The sequence below is a fragment of the Phytophthora infestans genome, genomic scaffold, assembly GCF_000142945.1.
Source record: "Phytophthora infestans T30-4 supercont1.28 genomic scaffold, whole genome shotgun sequence".
Taxonomy (NCBI): Eukaryota; Oomycota; class Peronosporomycetes; order Peronosporales; family Peronosporaceae; genus Phytophthora; species Phytophthora infestans.
Window position 1 is genome coordinate 1,402,135 of NW_003303731.1, and position 13,185 is coordinate 1,415,319.

Genomic DNA, 13,185 nt, shown 5'->3' on the forward strand with positions numbered 1-13,185 from the left:
ACTTATGCGTACGTATCATTTGGCTGCTCTCAGGTCGAGCTGAGAATGAATGAAAGTTGCTATCCTTACCTAAATAAAATTAGCTTTTTATCTGCAATTATGAATCGGATTATGAATCGTGTCAACGCAGATATTGGGTAGTTGATCATTTACGTCTTCTTTCCAGGGTTGGCTTCAATTAAGCCGCCCCTGCAAAGCGAAAACTGTAAATTCATTAAAAGCATCATAGAAACTGTTCGAGCTGTTCTCAGAACAGGTATGACCTTCGAAGTGTGGACACGCTGGAATACTTACTTATTTAGTCGAGCAACAACTGGTTGCAGTGAAAGGTGAGAAGATTGCGTGCGTAAAGGCAGTCGAAAAATCAACTTTTCTGTTGCGACCTGGTCTGATTTAAAGCCGACCCCATAAGACAGTCATTAAATTGGAATTCGTGTTTGGGTCCTAATCCAAAAATCCTACGCCAACATTTTAATGGGATCTCAGTTAATTATGCATGTGAAAAGTCGATATTGTTGTAGTCGGCGTAGTGTAGTGGTTATCACGTCTGCTTTACACGCAGAAGGTCGCCGGTTCGAACCCGGCCGTTGACACCATTTTTAACGACTCAGGGCTTAGAACGAAGGTCTTCATTTTATTGTTGCGGCGCCACTTGCGCCACGATGTTGGCATTTACTCAGCGTATCGATTGCTGCATTAATCGCTGGTTTTTACAATGGACAATCACGGAGACTGCCTCAGGCTTGAACAACATGCTTCTTTGCGAGATAGTATCAGTTAGCCAAGCTCACGCCTAGGATCCTACAAAAAACGACGATGAGATTCATCACACGATAAATATCCGGCAAGAATACTTGTAGCTTAAAAATGACTATTTGAGCAAAATTTATATCTTAACTCAATGAAACAATAAATTGCATCAGGTGTTTTCTTCAAGAAGTTTTAGATTAATCTCACTTCGGAGCTGGTGCCTTAGCGTTCTTATACCAATATTACCAAGCGCGACGCAATCAAGACTGCGAACGCGTTAGAAAGCTACAAAGCCGCATCAGAGAAGCTAAATATTACTCGCACGACCCTTCGCGACTGGATAGACGATAAGGAGAAAAATCGTGAGCTTTCAGGTGCCTAAACAAGTAAAACCTTTAAGTGACAGGGCGCGGCGCCGCAAAAGGGTTTAGTAGCATTAAATGCTACGAGTCCATTCGAAAGTAAAATTTTGCTTAGTCTTTTTTTAAGCTTTTTGCTTGGGCCTTTGAAAAAAGCCCTCATCTTTTCGTATCTAATCGGGAACAGATAGCCAAAACGGAAATCTCGTCCGACGGAGGGTGAGTGATGGCACAGCACGCGGGTAGCTCACTGTATGAGCCTTCTAGGAAGCAGACCACACAGGAGTGCCGGTGAATAACAATAAGGAAGTGGTTACAGAACTGGACTGGCCTAGATAAGCGGAAAAGAAGTGTAGGCCGAGAACCAAGCTTCGAATAGTTGTGAAACCCAATCTTCAGTCACCCTTTTCAAGTGGTTCTAGTGCCCGTTTAGCGATCGGAAAACATCTATCCGCTTCTCCTTGGTTTCTAGTTCATAAAATGACTAAAATCTTTTGTGTTTGGATAGGCCCAGCCAGATCCAAGATTTTTTCAAATGCGATCATTATTTATGTTCTACCTAAGTTTTTTTTTGAGTAAATGAAGGCACAATCATAAAGTACAGACGCTTAGCTTTGTGATGGTGTGGGTAACGCAATTTTGAGGCTAAATAGTTAGCAGTCATTTCGTTTCCAATGGAATGCATTTGAAAAATGTGATAACAGACGAAGGGGTAAATCATCTTTTCCATTAGTTAACTTTAATATAATGATTAAAACTGTTTGTTTCCTATTATTTGTGTACAGGTCTGATGATATAATACTTCAAAAAGGAGCAACCACGATGGTTGAGACAGTGTCTCGCTGGTGATGAGAAGAGACTAAGCGCATTAATGAGACTTTGTCAGCGGTTTGCATCACAATAATACTTTTGTCTTGTTTTTCAAATTTGTCGATGCTCTCAGCGTGATATTCATGAGCTTACAGCACAAAAGCCACCGTACGCATAGAAATGAAACTTAAATGACTGAAACGCATTGGCAACTTGCCGAGAAGTTCTGGGCAAATACGGATCCGCCGGGCGCGATTTAAAACGTCGATTAAAACAGCGGTGTATTTCAACATGCCGCCTTTCAAGATTTGGGCATTAGGGGTTTCAGAGTAAAACTTAAAAAGGATCTTGACATAAAGACATTAAAAAGGCTGCTTCTCTGATTGTCTGGTTTTGCCTGTTACTTTGACCCCCCCCCATTTTCTTATCCAGTAGCTTTAGTATTGAGGGCCTCTGTGGGTCGAAATCTGCAGCCCAAGCTGCGGCGCCAAGACGACCGCCACACACCCCTGCATCACAAAGTCCGCGCCCCCGTGTTCGTCGGTAGCCGGAGCGCTAACGTCACGAGCAACCAGGCCACAGAAACGCAGAGAGAGCGACGCCCTTGTTGGGGTCGTGCTTGTTCTATGATGTTCTAGTTAGATAGGGGCGCGACTGCGCCGCAGTCGACTATGTCCTATGCAAGCGTGAGCTAGCGCCTCGCGCCTACGAATAACTAAACCTACGTTGCGCTGAGATGGTGTCGATGGGCGGCATTAAGCGCTCACTTCAGCATGGTTTCCCTTGTCATCACGGTTGAAAAACCTTGCAAATTTGTTATGTTTTTATGGCGTTAGTTCGAATTGACTCGAGTTGTGTGGCTAGAAAACATAACATAACGGCATAGCGACAAATCGCTCTGATTGGCTGATTATTGTTTATTGCTGCAACGTTTTCATGTCAAGCGCAACTTTGACCCCCCCCCCCACCATTGACAGATCGGAAAGGATCGGCCAAAGTCAAGGGCACGCAAAAACACTCCGGGCAGTTGGCTGCTGTTACAGCAGCTCGTACTGACGGTTGATTTTTAAAAAGCGAAATTTTCCGAATATAACTCTCATCGCGTACCCTCACAGTAACTGAGAGTAACCTCGCCGGAATTTAGGTAGTATTTTAGTTTTCTAAGCCACCTAAAGCGACCCAGCCTGGCAGGCAATGTCATCGTAATGATTCTTTCTTCAATAGAGCCACCAATCAATCCTTATACTACTGCATCAGCTGCTATTGCATTGGTAGGATGCAATGACCACCAAACTTTGGCCCCTCATAAAAAAATCTTCGAGAAGGTCATGACGGTCGAACCCTGAAGTGATGTTCGAAAGGTGCTAGATTTAAACGGTAAGGTCATTGGTCTGGTAGGGAAAAAAGCTATATGTTATCTCCTTAGCTAAGTGTAATATTTCTCATTTAATGAAGATACTATTAATTAGAGCCCCAGGTATTAATCAGAAATTTCGGTTATATATTATCTTACTAAATCGAAATAACATTTTAAAACTGTTTTAATCAGTCGGTCAGGTGGAAATTGAGGGAGACTCGGAGGTGGGTGATCAGTCTAATACTCAGCGCTGCACGGCTAACATGAAGCATTTTACACTACTAAAATTGACGTTTTTCTAAGCAAACTGCAGGTGTTTACATGCTGAAAGAGGACACTGATTCCGAGAAACGACATCTGAAACATGGTATCCAAGCCCTACTGGTCATGCTTTTTCGACATCTACAGCACACAATGTGGCGATTTCGCAATCAGCAGCTTTCTTTCGAATGTTTCCTCAATTGCTGCTTAACATATGCGGAAGAACATCGTAATATCTGTACCCCAGCACTGCATGTACCGAGTATTTCTCCGAAGTATAATACATATACAGCTGTTGCGGCTGCTGCTGTTAGTTAATTTGTGTCGCGTTTGATAACGTCTCGCTGCTAGTAATATTATATCGCGTTTAATAATCGCACACTGCTGTTCTTGTGGGGTCACTTCAGTATTGAAAAGCAACACCGCAAAACTGACGTCGTCACACAGAACATGCTGGCGTTTATGCTGCATGTCTCCAATTATAGAACACTATAAGCGCTAACCCACTTACACTAGCAACACAGCATCAGAATAGACGTGTCTTGCTTTAAGGCTGGTCACAACAGTCAGATGCCTTACGTGTTTGGAAAGTGGTGACTATATGTACGATTTTAGTGCTGGTTTGTGGGCTTTTCCCGGTGTAGTGGTTTCGATCAACCGATCAACCGGATAGCTACTGTATTATAGCTGAAGTTATCCAAAGAGCTTCTTAATATGCCAAAATAATGGTAACTACTTTAGTTCGGTAGCGGATTCGTATAGCTTGCTTTGCATGTACCCACTGCTTTGTCAGCACCATTTTTGTATTCGTTTAGTGACATATTGGAGGTACCAGACCTCAAGAGCGAGCACTATCACGGTCTCCAGGGAGGGAGGGAAAGACCTGGATTCTGCGAGCAGCTCGGTATGTCCCGGGGTACCCCCTTTGCTGGTAAATGCGTGACCGTCTGCGTTGTCCGAGCTCTGTAGATCAGACTAACATACGTGTGTGTGCTCAACCTACAATATGTCGTGTCCAGGGTGAGCCAACTTCCAATGCTACACCCAGCTCTGATAGCTTTGAGAAGCAAGTTCGCGGAGAAGGTATCGTAGCTTGCTATGATGTAAATGATCGTACTAACGATTGATTGTGTTGGTGAAGAGGACGGAATAGCCGCATTAGAGGTCAGGACACCACAGCAAAAGCTAGGTCGCTTGGTATGTGAAGCCCTCCGAACGGTGCCATCGAAAATTCGGGAGGAGTCCGCTGCTGGTCACATAGTACATGGCCTTGGCGGTGCATCCTTCGCTGTGCTCAACCTACAATATGATCGTGTCCAGGGTGAGCCAACTTCCAATGCAACACCCAGCTGATAGCATTGAGAAGCAAGTTCGCGGAGAAGGTATCGTAGCTTGCTATGATGTATATGATCGTACTAACGATTGATTGTGTTGGTGAAGAGGACGGAATAGCCGCATTAGAGGTCAGGACACCACAGCAAAAGCTAGGTCGCTTGGTATGTGAAGCCCTCCGAACGGTGCCATCGAAAATTCGGGACGAGTCCGCTGCTGGTCACATAGTACATGGCCTTGGCGGTGCATCCTTCGCTGTGCTCAACCTACAATATGATCGTGTCCAGGGTGAGCCAACTTCCAATGCAACACCCAGCTGATAGCATTGAGAAGCAAGTTCGCGGAGAAGGTATCGTAGCTTGCTATGATGTAAATGATCGTACTAACGATTGATTGTGTTGGTGAAGAGGACGGAATAGCCGCATTAGAGGTCAGGACACCACAGCAAAAGCTAGGTCGCTTGGTATGTGAAGCCCTCCGAACGGTGCCATCGAAAATTCGGGAGGAGTCCGCTGCTGGTCACATAGTACATATCCTTGGCGGTGCATCCTTCGCTGCGGTTGCGGGCAGCCATTGAATGATAGGGAGGTGTCAGCGCTTGGCAGCAGCCCATGAGCAGGCAGGTGCGGTCGTCCTACGGCATCTTGGAGCCGGTGCTGCACAGGGACTTCACGCTCTCCGCCTCTGCTTGGACACCTAAGAATGTACCCGCAGTGTACTCTGCTAAAGCGCTAGCGCTATTGCTGTTGGAGAAGAAAATATGGTCCGTGGACTACTCAGGGTACACATAAAATGTACCAAGAGGATGATGTGATTCAGTGCAATGTGACGACCAGGTCATGTTCTTATGTCTTCAACATGGCCAAGCCGTCGAGTGTTATCTTGACCCATTTACTTTGCTTCAAGAGGCTCTCAATCCTTCAGACTGAGAGCTGCACTGAGCAGTTCGATTTAAAATAAATGAAACACCACAAATCCAAAACATTGCTGATCTAGAACAGCATGAAAATACATGACCATTTAGCGTTTTCCCGGAGCAATTTCGTCGAGGTAGTCGTCTTTAAGCCCATTTTTTCAGTCTGTGCGATTCTACCATTATTCTTAGCTTTGTTACTTCATATAACATATGCTGAACTCTAGTATTTACCTGGTTTTAAACCCTCACGAGTTCTGAGTGAGTATTTGACATAATTATCACCTCTGAAATCTGGCCTGGTCGACTGATTAACTTAGTGTTAAAGGAAAGAACCTTCCAATGCGTTTGTTCGATGGCTGCCAGGTGGATAAATCAAAAACGAGGAGCTACCAACATATCCGGCCGGTCATGTGTATACTGTACATGAGAGCGGCTGGCTGGATGCCCCAGGGTGTTCATTCTACGTACAGGAGCTGCCCTAGTTTCAAGATTGATGCGGCATCAATCCTTAACCTCGATTGCTTCAAAACAAACGTATCCATGAAGGAAGTTGATGCTGAAGCTGAGACAACGTTGGCTCTGATTTGCCAGTTGCCACCCTACAGCACCGCGGTCAACCAGCCACTAGACGTTGGGGTCATGGGACCCTTAAAAAAAATTTACGGGAAAGTGGCTGGCAGACATCAGCGCGGAGACGGACGCAGAGACGGAAACTACTGAAGACTCGGTGAAGAATGCGGCCGCAGTATGGCCTAGCAAGCGTGGGTGGTGGGAGACATGCTAGTGCTGTAAGGACTGCATTTGCTGGGACGAGTGTATCTGTGACGGAGAGTACTGGTTTCATGAGTGCGTTTGCGTGGTACCAGACGAAGCCAAGAACAACACGAACGAAACGGACACTGAGAACACGGATGGTGAGGTCCTGAATAAGCATAAAGCAGAGAACAAAGTGCGTCTAGCTACAAATCAGTGGACGATCGAGTCGTGGGAGAAGCTCTGAAAAGAAGTGGTAGTTAAGGAGGCTTTTCCAATAGTTCCGATAGTCGATAACGTATAATATCGAATAAAACACCCCCATTAATTAGAGCGCCCTTCGATTACTTCGCGCTCTAAGAGGGCGTTGTATAAAATTAGAACACTCTCACTAGCCCTCAGCTGGAAAGAAGATGAAGCGAGCCAAAGTTTCTCCAATTTATCGCGAACCCGTAAAACCTCTAAAAATGGTCATTTGAGACCTTACTGAGAGTCGGGAACACGTTTGAAATGTCCGAACATGCTCGTTTCAGCCACATTTCGCGACCTTACAACGAAGCCACTGCGCTTCATTACCGGGAGCAGGGACCCAGAACGAGCCTGACAAGTTTGAACTTACCAAACTGGCTCTCTGGTTTTCGAGGTTTTTCAAATGAAGATAAAACCCCGTCATTCCAGCTTCAGAAGAAAATACATTTACGATCGAGAGCCTAGAATTTGGCGCTTCCTGCTTCGGTTCATTCCAGCTGAGCACTAGCCAGTCATTTTTCGACAGCCAATTTAAAGAGATTGGAGAGCTAACGCAGTCGCATTCGATGCGAATCGAACCTACAACAACCGTGCTCCCGTATGGGCCCTCAATATGTCCACATGGGCTAGCCACCTGAGCTGCCGGCACTAGTATAGATGAGACAATTTCAGACGAATTGACCCCTATCGACCATCTTAAGTTTTTCTGTAAAGAAAGTGTAAAAAATTGGCCGGCTGCTTCGGACGTAAGTGAAAAGCTGAAAATTTTCGTGCGGATCATCTAACGGGCCAGGTATTTATTCCGTTATTTGCCTACACTATGGTGTTGAGGAAGCTCGGAATAAGACAATTGGGTCTTAGGTAAAGCGAAAATTCAACTGACCTAATTTTAGGATCCGGCGACCACTCAAACACATAATAATGGGTCTGGCTCCCTATATATCAACCAATAGGGTGCAAAAACGCTAATAATGGGTCTGGCTCCCCATATATCAACCAATACGGCGCAAAAAGTTCAGCACACGACTAGCGTATGCTTCTCTGGCGTTATATGCATAAAGGTATGAGCTTATAACCACCGTGAAACGGTTTTAACTTCTGATTGAACGCCTTTATCTAGCTCGGGAATCACTCACGAGCCTTTTGGTGTTCTGTTTTGCTTATTCTCTGATCAAAGCGTAGAAAGCGGTATATTGCTGGGTAAAACGTTTTTACCAGCGCTTTACCTCTACCTTGACAGCTTCTGGCAGTTCCTCTCGGTAGAAACTCGGGTTTAGCTTCATGTAATCCTCTACAAACGCAGCTGCAGACGCTGGTCAACGTGCAGACGTGCATGCTGCATTTTAGGCAGGACATTGTCATTTTTCTTGAATATCCGGTGCCATCGCTCAATAGAGCGGATTGACTAGCTAAGCACGGCGGCCACCAGTCATTTCAGTGTTAAACATACGACAGCGCACCAGCACAAATCAACTGACAGCCGTCATTACCGTTGAGCGAATAGCGGTCAAACGGAAAGTAAGGTAAAACAAACGTTAGGTAAAAAAAAAAGAGACCGCTATTCTGCAATATTTTATAGAAGTTATACAGCATTTGCTAAAAACATTCATACAACTTCGACGCATCCAATTAAAGAAAACAATCAAGGATCGGCGTGTCTCACCGAGTTGGTAAACAAATCATTGAGAATAAACTCTAGGCCAACTCTAGTCAAAATCACATTAGCCACATACTTTTCTGGTACAGAAAGGTATGAGCTTATAAACGGCCTTCAGCAAAACGCAGGTGTTTCGATGGCTGTAGAGGCATTAGGTGCCAGACACGCAGCTTTTTGTAGATTTGCATGGGTTCGGAGTCATGCCCCACTTTGAGCGATCTATCATCGCGTGCACTCGTGTGCGGTTAGAGCGGCGTATAAACCCTATGATTTTTAAAGAACGCGTTTGTTTTAGAGCCACTCACATATAATTTTTGTTGCCATAAAATATGTACCCCGGTGGTACGCCTGGGTTATACAGACTAAGCTTCAGATTAGAGTGGCTGTTCAAAATGTGGGTCAAATTGTTTTGTGCACGCGAGACAAAGAATGACACGAGTGGGATTCGAACCCACGCCCGAAGACTGGTGCCTAAAACCAGCGCCTTAGACCGCTCCGCCATCGTGTCGTATGAAGATTTTACATACACCTTGCATCCACAAATAATACTTCACCTGCGTTGTGGAATGAGTCGAGTAAAGTGCAAAACAGGGGTTTGAAACGTGGTTTATTAGACCTTTCGCAACCACTTTTGAGATGAGTTTCAGCGCACACCAAGACGAATTGCCGTCATCAATGTCAGCCTAGAATGATTTTAATCCGACTGCTTTCGCAAAGTGCTTGATATCAGTATCAGCACCACCATGATGGTGTCCAGTATCGACCCAAGAGATGATGTATTCACCAAAACTGTGTCGGATCAAATTTTAGGCACACACGGTTGTCCAACAGATGAGTTTCTTTTTCTACTTTAGCACAGCCACTTAGTTTCCTCGGTGTCTGACTCGATATCGTATCCGATTACAGCGTGACATCTAAAAAATAAGTATTTTTAGCACGTAGTCGTGCTCTGCACTTCGTTGATCTGGCCGGTAGTCACAAATTGCAAGTGAGAGCCACGTTGTCAAGTACGTAGGAATTGTGTTTCATAAAGAGCTGATGAGGGAGATGATTCTTTAAAAGCCAAAACGTTCGCAGCCAAGTATGGGGAGTTAGCTACGGTTTGGGTAGCTGTGGCTCAGTTAGTCTCGTCGGCACTTAATTCATCTATTCTTGAAGAAGGTCCGTGGCCGCGTTTGGCTGTGAAGGTGAAGCGGAAGGAAGGAGAGCTTCGCTCTGCAGTAGGCAGCTGAATCGAGGAATTTCCCGATGCCGTAAACGAACAGAGCCATGACGAATCGCTCCCCGGCTTGGTGGGCCAGTACGTCCTTCTGGATGACGCCTATAAGGACGACAAAAGGACTGCGCCAGTAAAAATAAAGCATGTGCTCCGAGATGTGCATCCGGAATTGTAGAGGAGGCACTTGCTTGGCGAGCGTTAGGAGGCGAGAACGACCCCAGCTCAAGCTCATCGGATACCGGTGATGCTTTAGAAATATCCGAGACAGGTTCAGCTTATGCAAATACCTCTGGACGGGAGCGCAGGAGTGCATCCCCAGAAGGAAATTGAAAGGCAGGACAAGGGCGCATGTAAAGATATGCATCTTTGGCGTCAGCAACTTCCACATCAACTTAGAGCCCAGCATCAGGATTGACTAGAGCTGGAGCGCGAGATGCATATGCTACAACTGCAGTTAGAGCGAGACCAAGCTCTTGCTCAAGAACATATATATATAGCTCTTGGCACAGTGACAACTCTACCGATTACTTTAATTCCTCATTAAATTATCTAAAAGATGGCTGATTTAACATGTAACAACCAGCTGGTGCGAACCAAAAGATGCTGTTCAAGTGGTGGGCTCCAACCGACCTACGTGTTTAAGATAATTAATTCGTGGATGGGGTTAGGCTAGAATTCCGTCTGGTCAACCTACGTTTCTCGATTAGACGGTCTTGCTCAAGACCTCTAGTATCGAGAGCAAGACGAAGGCCAGAAGGGTGAGGGGGCTTTGCTCTCAAAGGAATCTTAGCGCACGTGCTACTGTTGCCACGTGGCCTGATCGGGCTTCACGTGAAAACTTTCTTCTCATCACTGTAGAGTTGAATAAATAAGGCTAGCTTTTAGAGGCGTAGCGCGCCAGTCCAAGAGAGATTGACCACTTTCGTAAATTCTATCGATACTATTATGTAATACTTTCCGGCAAATTGCAGCCGCTATTCTTGTGCAAACTCTCTAATTTGAAATATAAGCGCCCGTCGAATCCGAGATATTTCATGCGCCGTGTAATAGTTAGGGTCACGTACGCTAACATGTAAATCTATTATTTGCAACCTACGAGAACCGAAATCGATGTGTTTTATTTGGGGCTAAGCGCGATACCATACATAGTGTATACTAACTTTCAGACCACATCTACATACGGTAAGTAAAGATCTCCGTGAAGTAGATGTCTTCGGGTCCATGAAGGTCACTTTGCTGGCTCTCGACACTCAGGTGTCGCGGAAAGTGATTGGGTTCTTTCGCTTTGATAGCGCGCGACAACACCAAGGAAGTTTTTCTAGCCCCTACTTGTATTGGTTTTAAAATAACCTTATAGTTTAATCTGAACCATGCTTTTCACATGCTAAATATAATCGAGTATATAATTAATAGCCGTTTAAGCCACATAACGTTACGCTATGAAGACGGTAGATTCCCAAATGGTACGTATCCAGAATACGGATCAGGATAAATTATCTTGATTTGAGGAAGGGCACCGCGCTTAATATCGGGAGTGCGAGGTTGCGTAGCTGCAGTAAGCCCGCGCGGGGTGCCCGCAACGCAAGGTCGCGCGGTACTGCGGAGGTGGGCCCAGTGCTGAGCCCACCAGCGAGCTGACGCCCGGTGCGCTCTCCAGAACATGTTTTCTCTTCTACGAGGGTCTGGAGGTACAACCCCAAGAATTCTGTTCCAATCTCCTGATCAGTTCCGTATACGTACCATTTCGGAGCTAGCACTGAAGACTTACCAATCATAAACCTAAATAGGTCCAATAGGTTTATATGATCGGTAGAATATCCGAATAATCAAGGAGGCAAGCAATAAACGTAATCTGGAAATGTCGGTTCTGTGCTTTTTCCCAGCCGTTGCTTACAACACATTTCGCCCACCTGAAATTCGCATCGAAACGACCAAAACTTGGCAATACTTTGCGCCAACTAGCGTTCATTATAGGCACACAACACTGCACCCAGAGGAGAAGATAATCGATCGCAGAACCAAATACATCAGATTAATTTCGCAGAAGCGTGTTTTAAGACGATTACTGTCTTACACAGCCGTTGTGGCGTGCGGTGAGAATCCTGGCTGGATCTTGCGGGTGCCGTGACTAATGATTCCAGTAATCCATCGATTCGTGTCGCAATGCATATAGCAAAAAGCCCTTGGCTCTTCTGCACAAGCACCGTCCAGCAATTAATCGTACTTATCGGAGGCGAGGCGCTTTCGGAATGGCAGTCTTGACACCATTCATCTATGGTCCTACCACGTTCAGATCTACTCAAGACAAATTTGGCTTTTTGATTATTATTTCGTGCTCTGGATTATTGCCACTTTAGCTCATCCGCAAGGTTGCAAAGCACAGCCCATGTAGTCATCTTTCCAATGCCCACAGAACGCTTTTCGCAGTGCTTGTACAGCTCAAAAAGCGGAGTTAGTGTACTAAGTTGATTGAGCTGAATTCTCGAATACCTAATAGTCGAGATTTTGTTTTTAGTGCGTCCAGTTATTAGATGATAGTTCAGAGTTAGCTTTCGCCTACTGTCCCTTTCGATGTATACGATCCATTGCAATTAGAGTGGTTTGGTTCGCTTCCTAGGCGTGCGACAAGTGATCCAAATCGTGTGATCATCCTTTTCAATTAATTGTTAAACGTTATCAGATTTATACTTGGTTTGCTTAAATATTAAGCATCCGGATGTCTTATGGATGGAACTTATGCGTACGTATCATTTGGCTGCTCTCAGGTCGAGCTGAGAATGAATGAAAGTTGCTATCCTTACCTAAATAAAATTAGCTATTTATCTGCAATTATGGGCGATTGGGAATCGGTTTATGAATCGTGTCAACGCAGATATTGGGTAGTTGATCATTTACGTCTTTATTCCAGGGTTGGCTTCAATTAAGCCGCCCCTGCAAAGCAAAAACTGTAAATTCATTAAAAGCATCATAGAAACTGTTCGAGCTGTTCTCAGAACAGGTATGACCTTCGAAGTGTGGACACGCTGGAATACTTACTTATTTAGTCGAGAACAACTGGTTGCAGTGAAAGGTGAGAAGATTGCGTGCGTAAAGGCAGTCGAAAAATCAACTTTTCTGTTGCGACCTGGTCTGATTTAAAGCCGACCCCATAAGACAGTCATTAAATTGGAATTCGTGTTTGGGTCCTAATCCAAAAATCCTACGCCAACATTTTAATGGGATCTCAGTTAATTATGCATGTGAAAAGTCGATATTGTTGTAGTCGGCGTAGTGTAGTGGTTATCACGTCTGCTTTACACGCAGAAGGTCGCCGGTTCGAACCCGGCCGTTGACACCATTTTTAACGACTCAGGGCTTAGGCTATCTCCACTCAAGTTGCTATTTGAGCTTCTATTGCTAAATAGAGAAAATATTACAATCTGCTATCTCCAGTCGGGGTTGCTATTGCTATAATAGAATAGCAACTCGACTTTGTTGCTACTCGAGGCCCGACTAGCAACTGTGGTGCAAAAATAGAAACTG

The 13,185-nt window shown here is 45.0% G+C and overlaps 2 non-coding genes across 2 annotated transcripts; both read left to right on the plus strand.

Moving 5' to 3' along the window:
• Positions 1-520: 520 nt before the first annotated feature.
• Positions 521-593, plus strand: PITG_28040. Its single transcript has one exon. It is a non-coding gene; the product is annotated as a tRNA-Val (tRNA).
• A 12,331-nt stretch (positions 594-12,924) lies between these two features.
• On the plus strand, positions 12,925-12,997 carry PITG_28042. The gene has a single exon. It is a non-coding gene; the product is annotated as a tRNA-Val (tRNA).
• Positions 12,998-13,185: the final 188 nt, after the last annotated feature.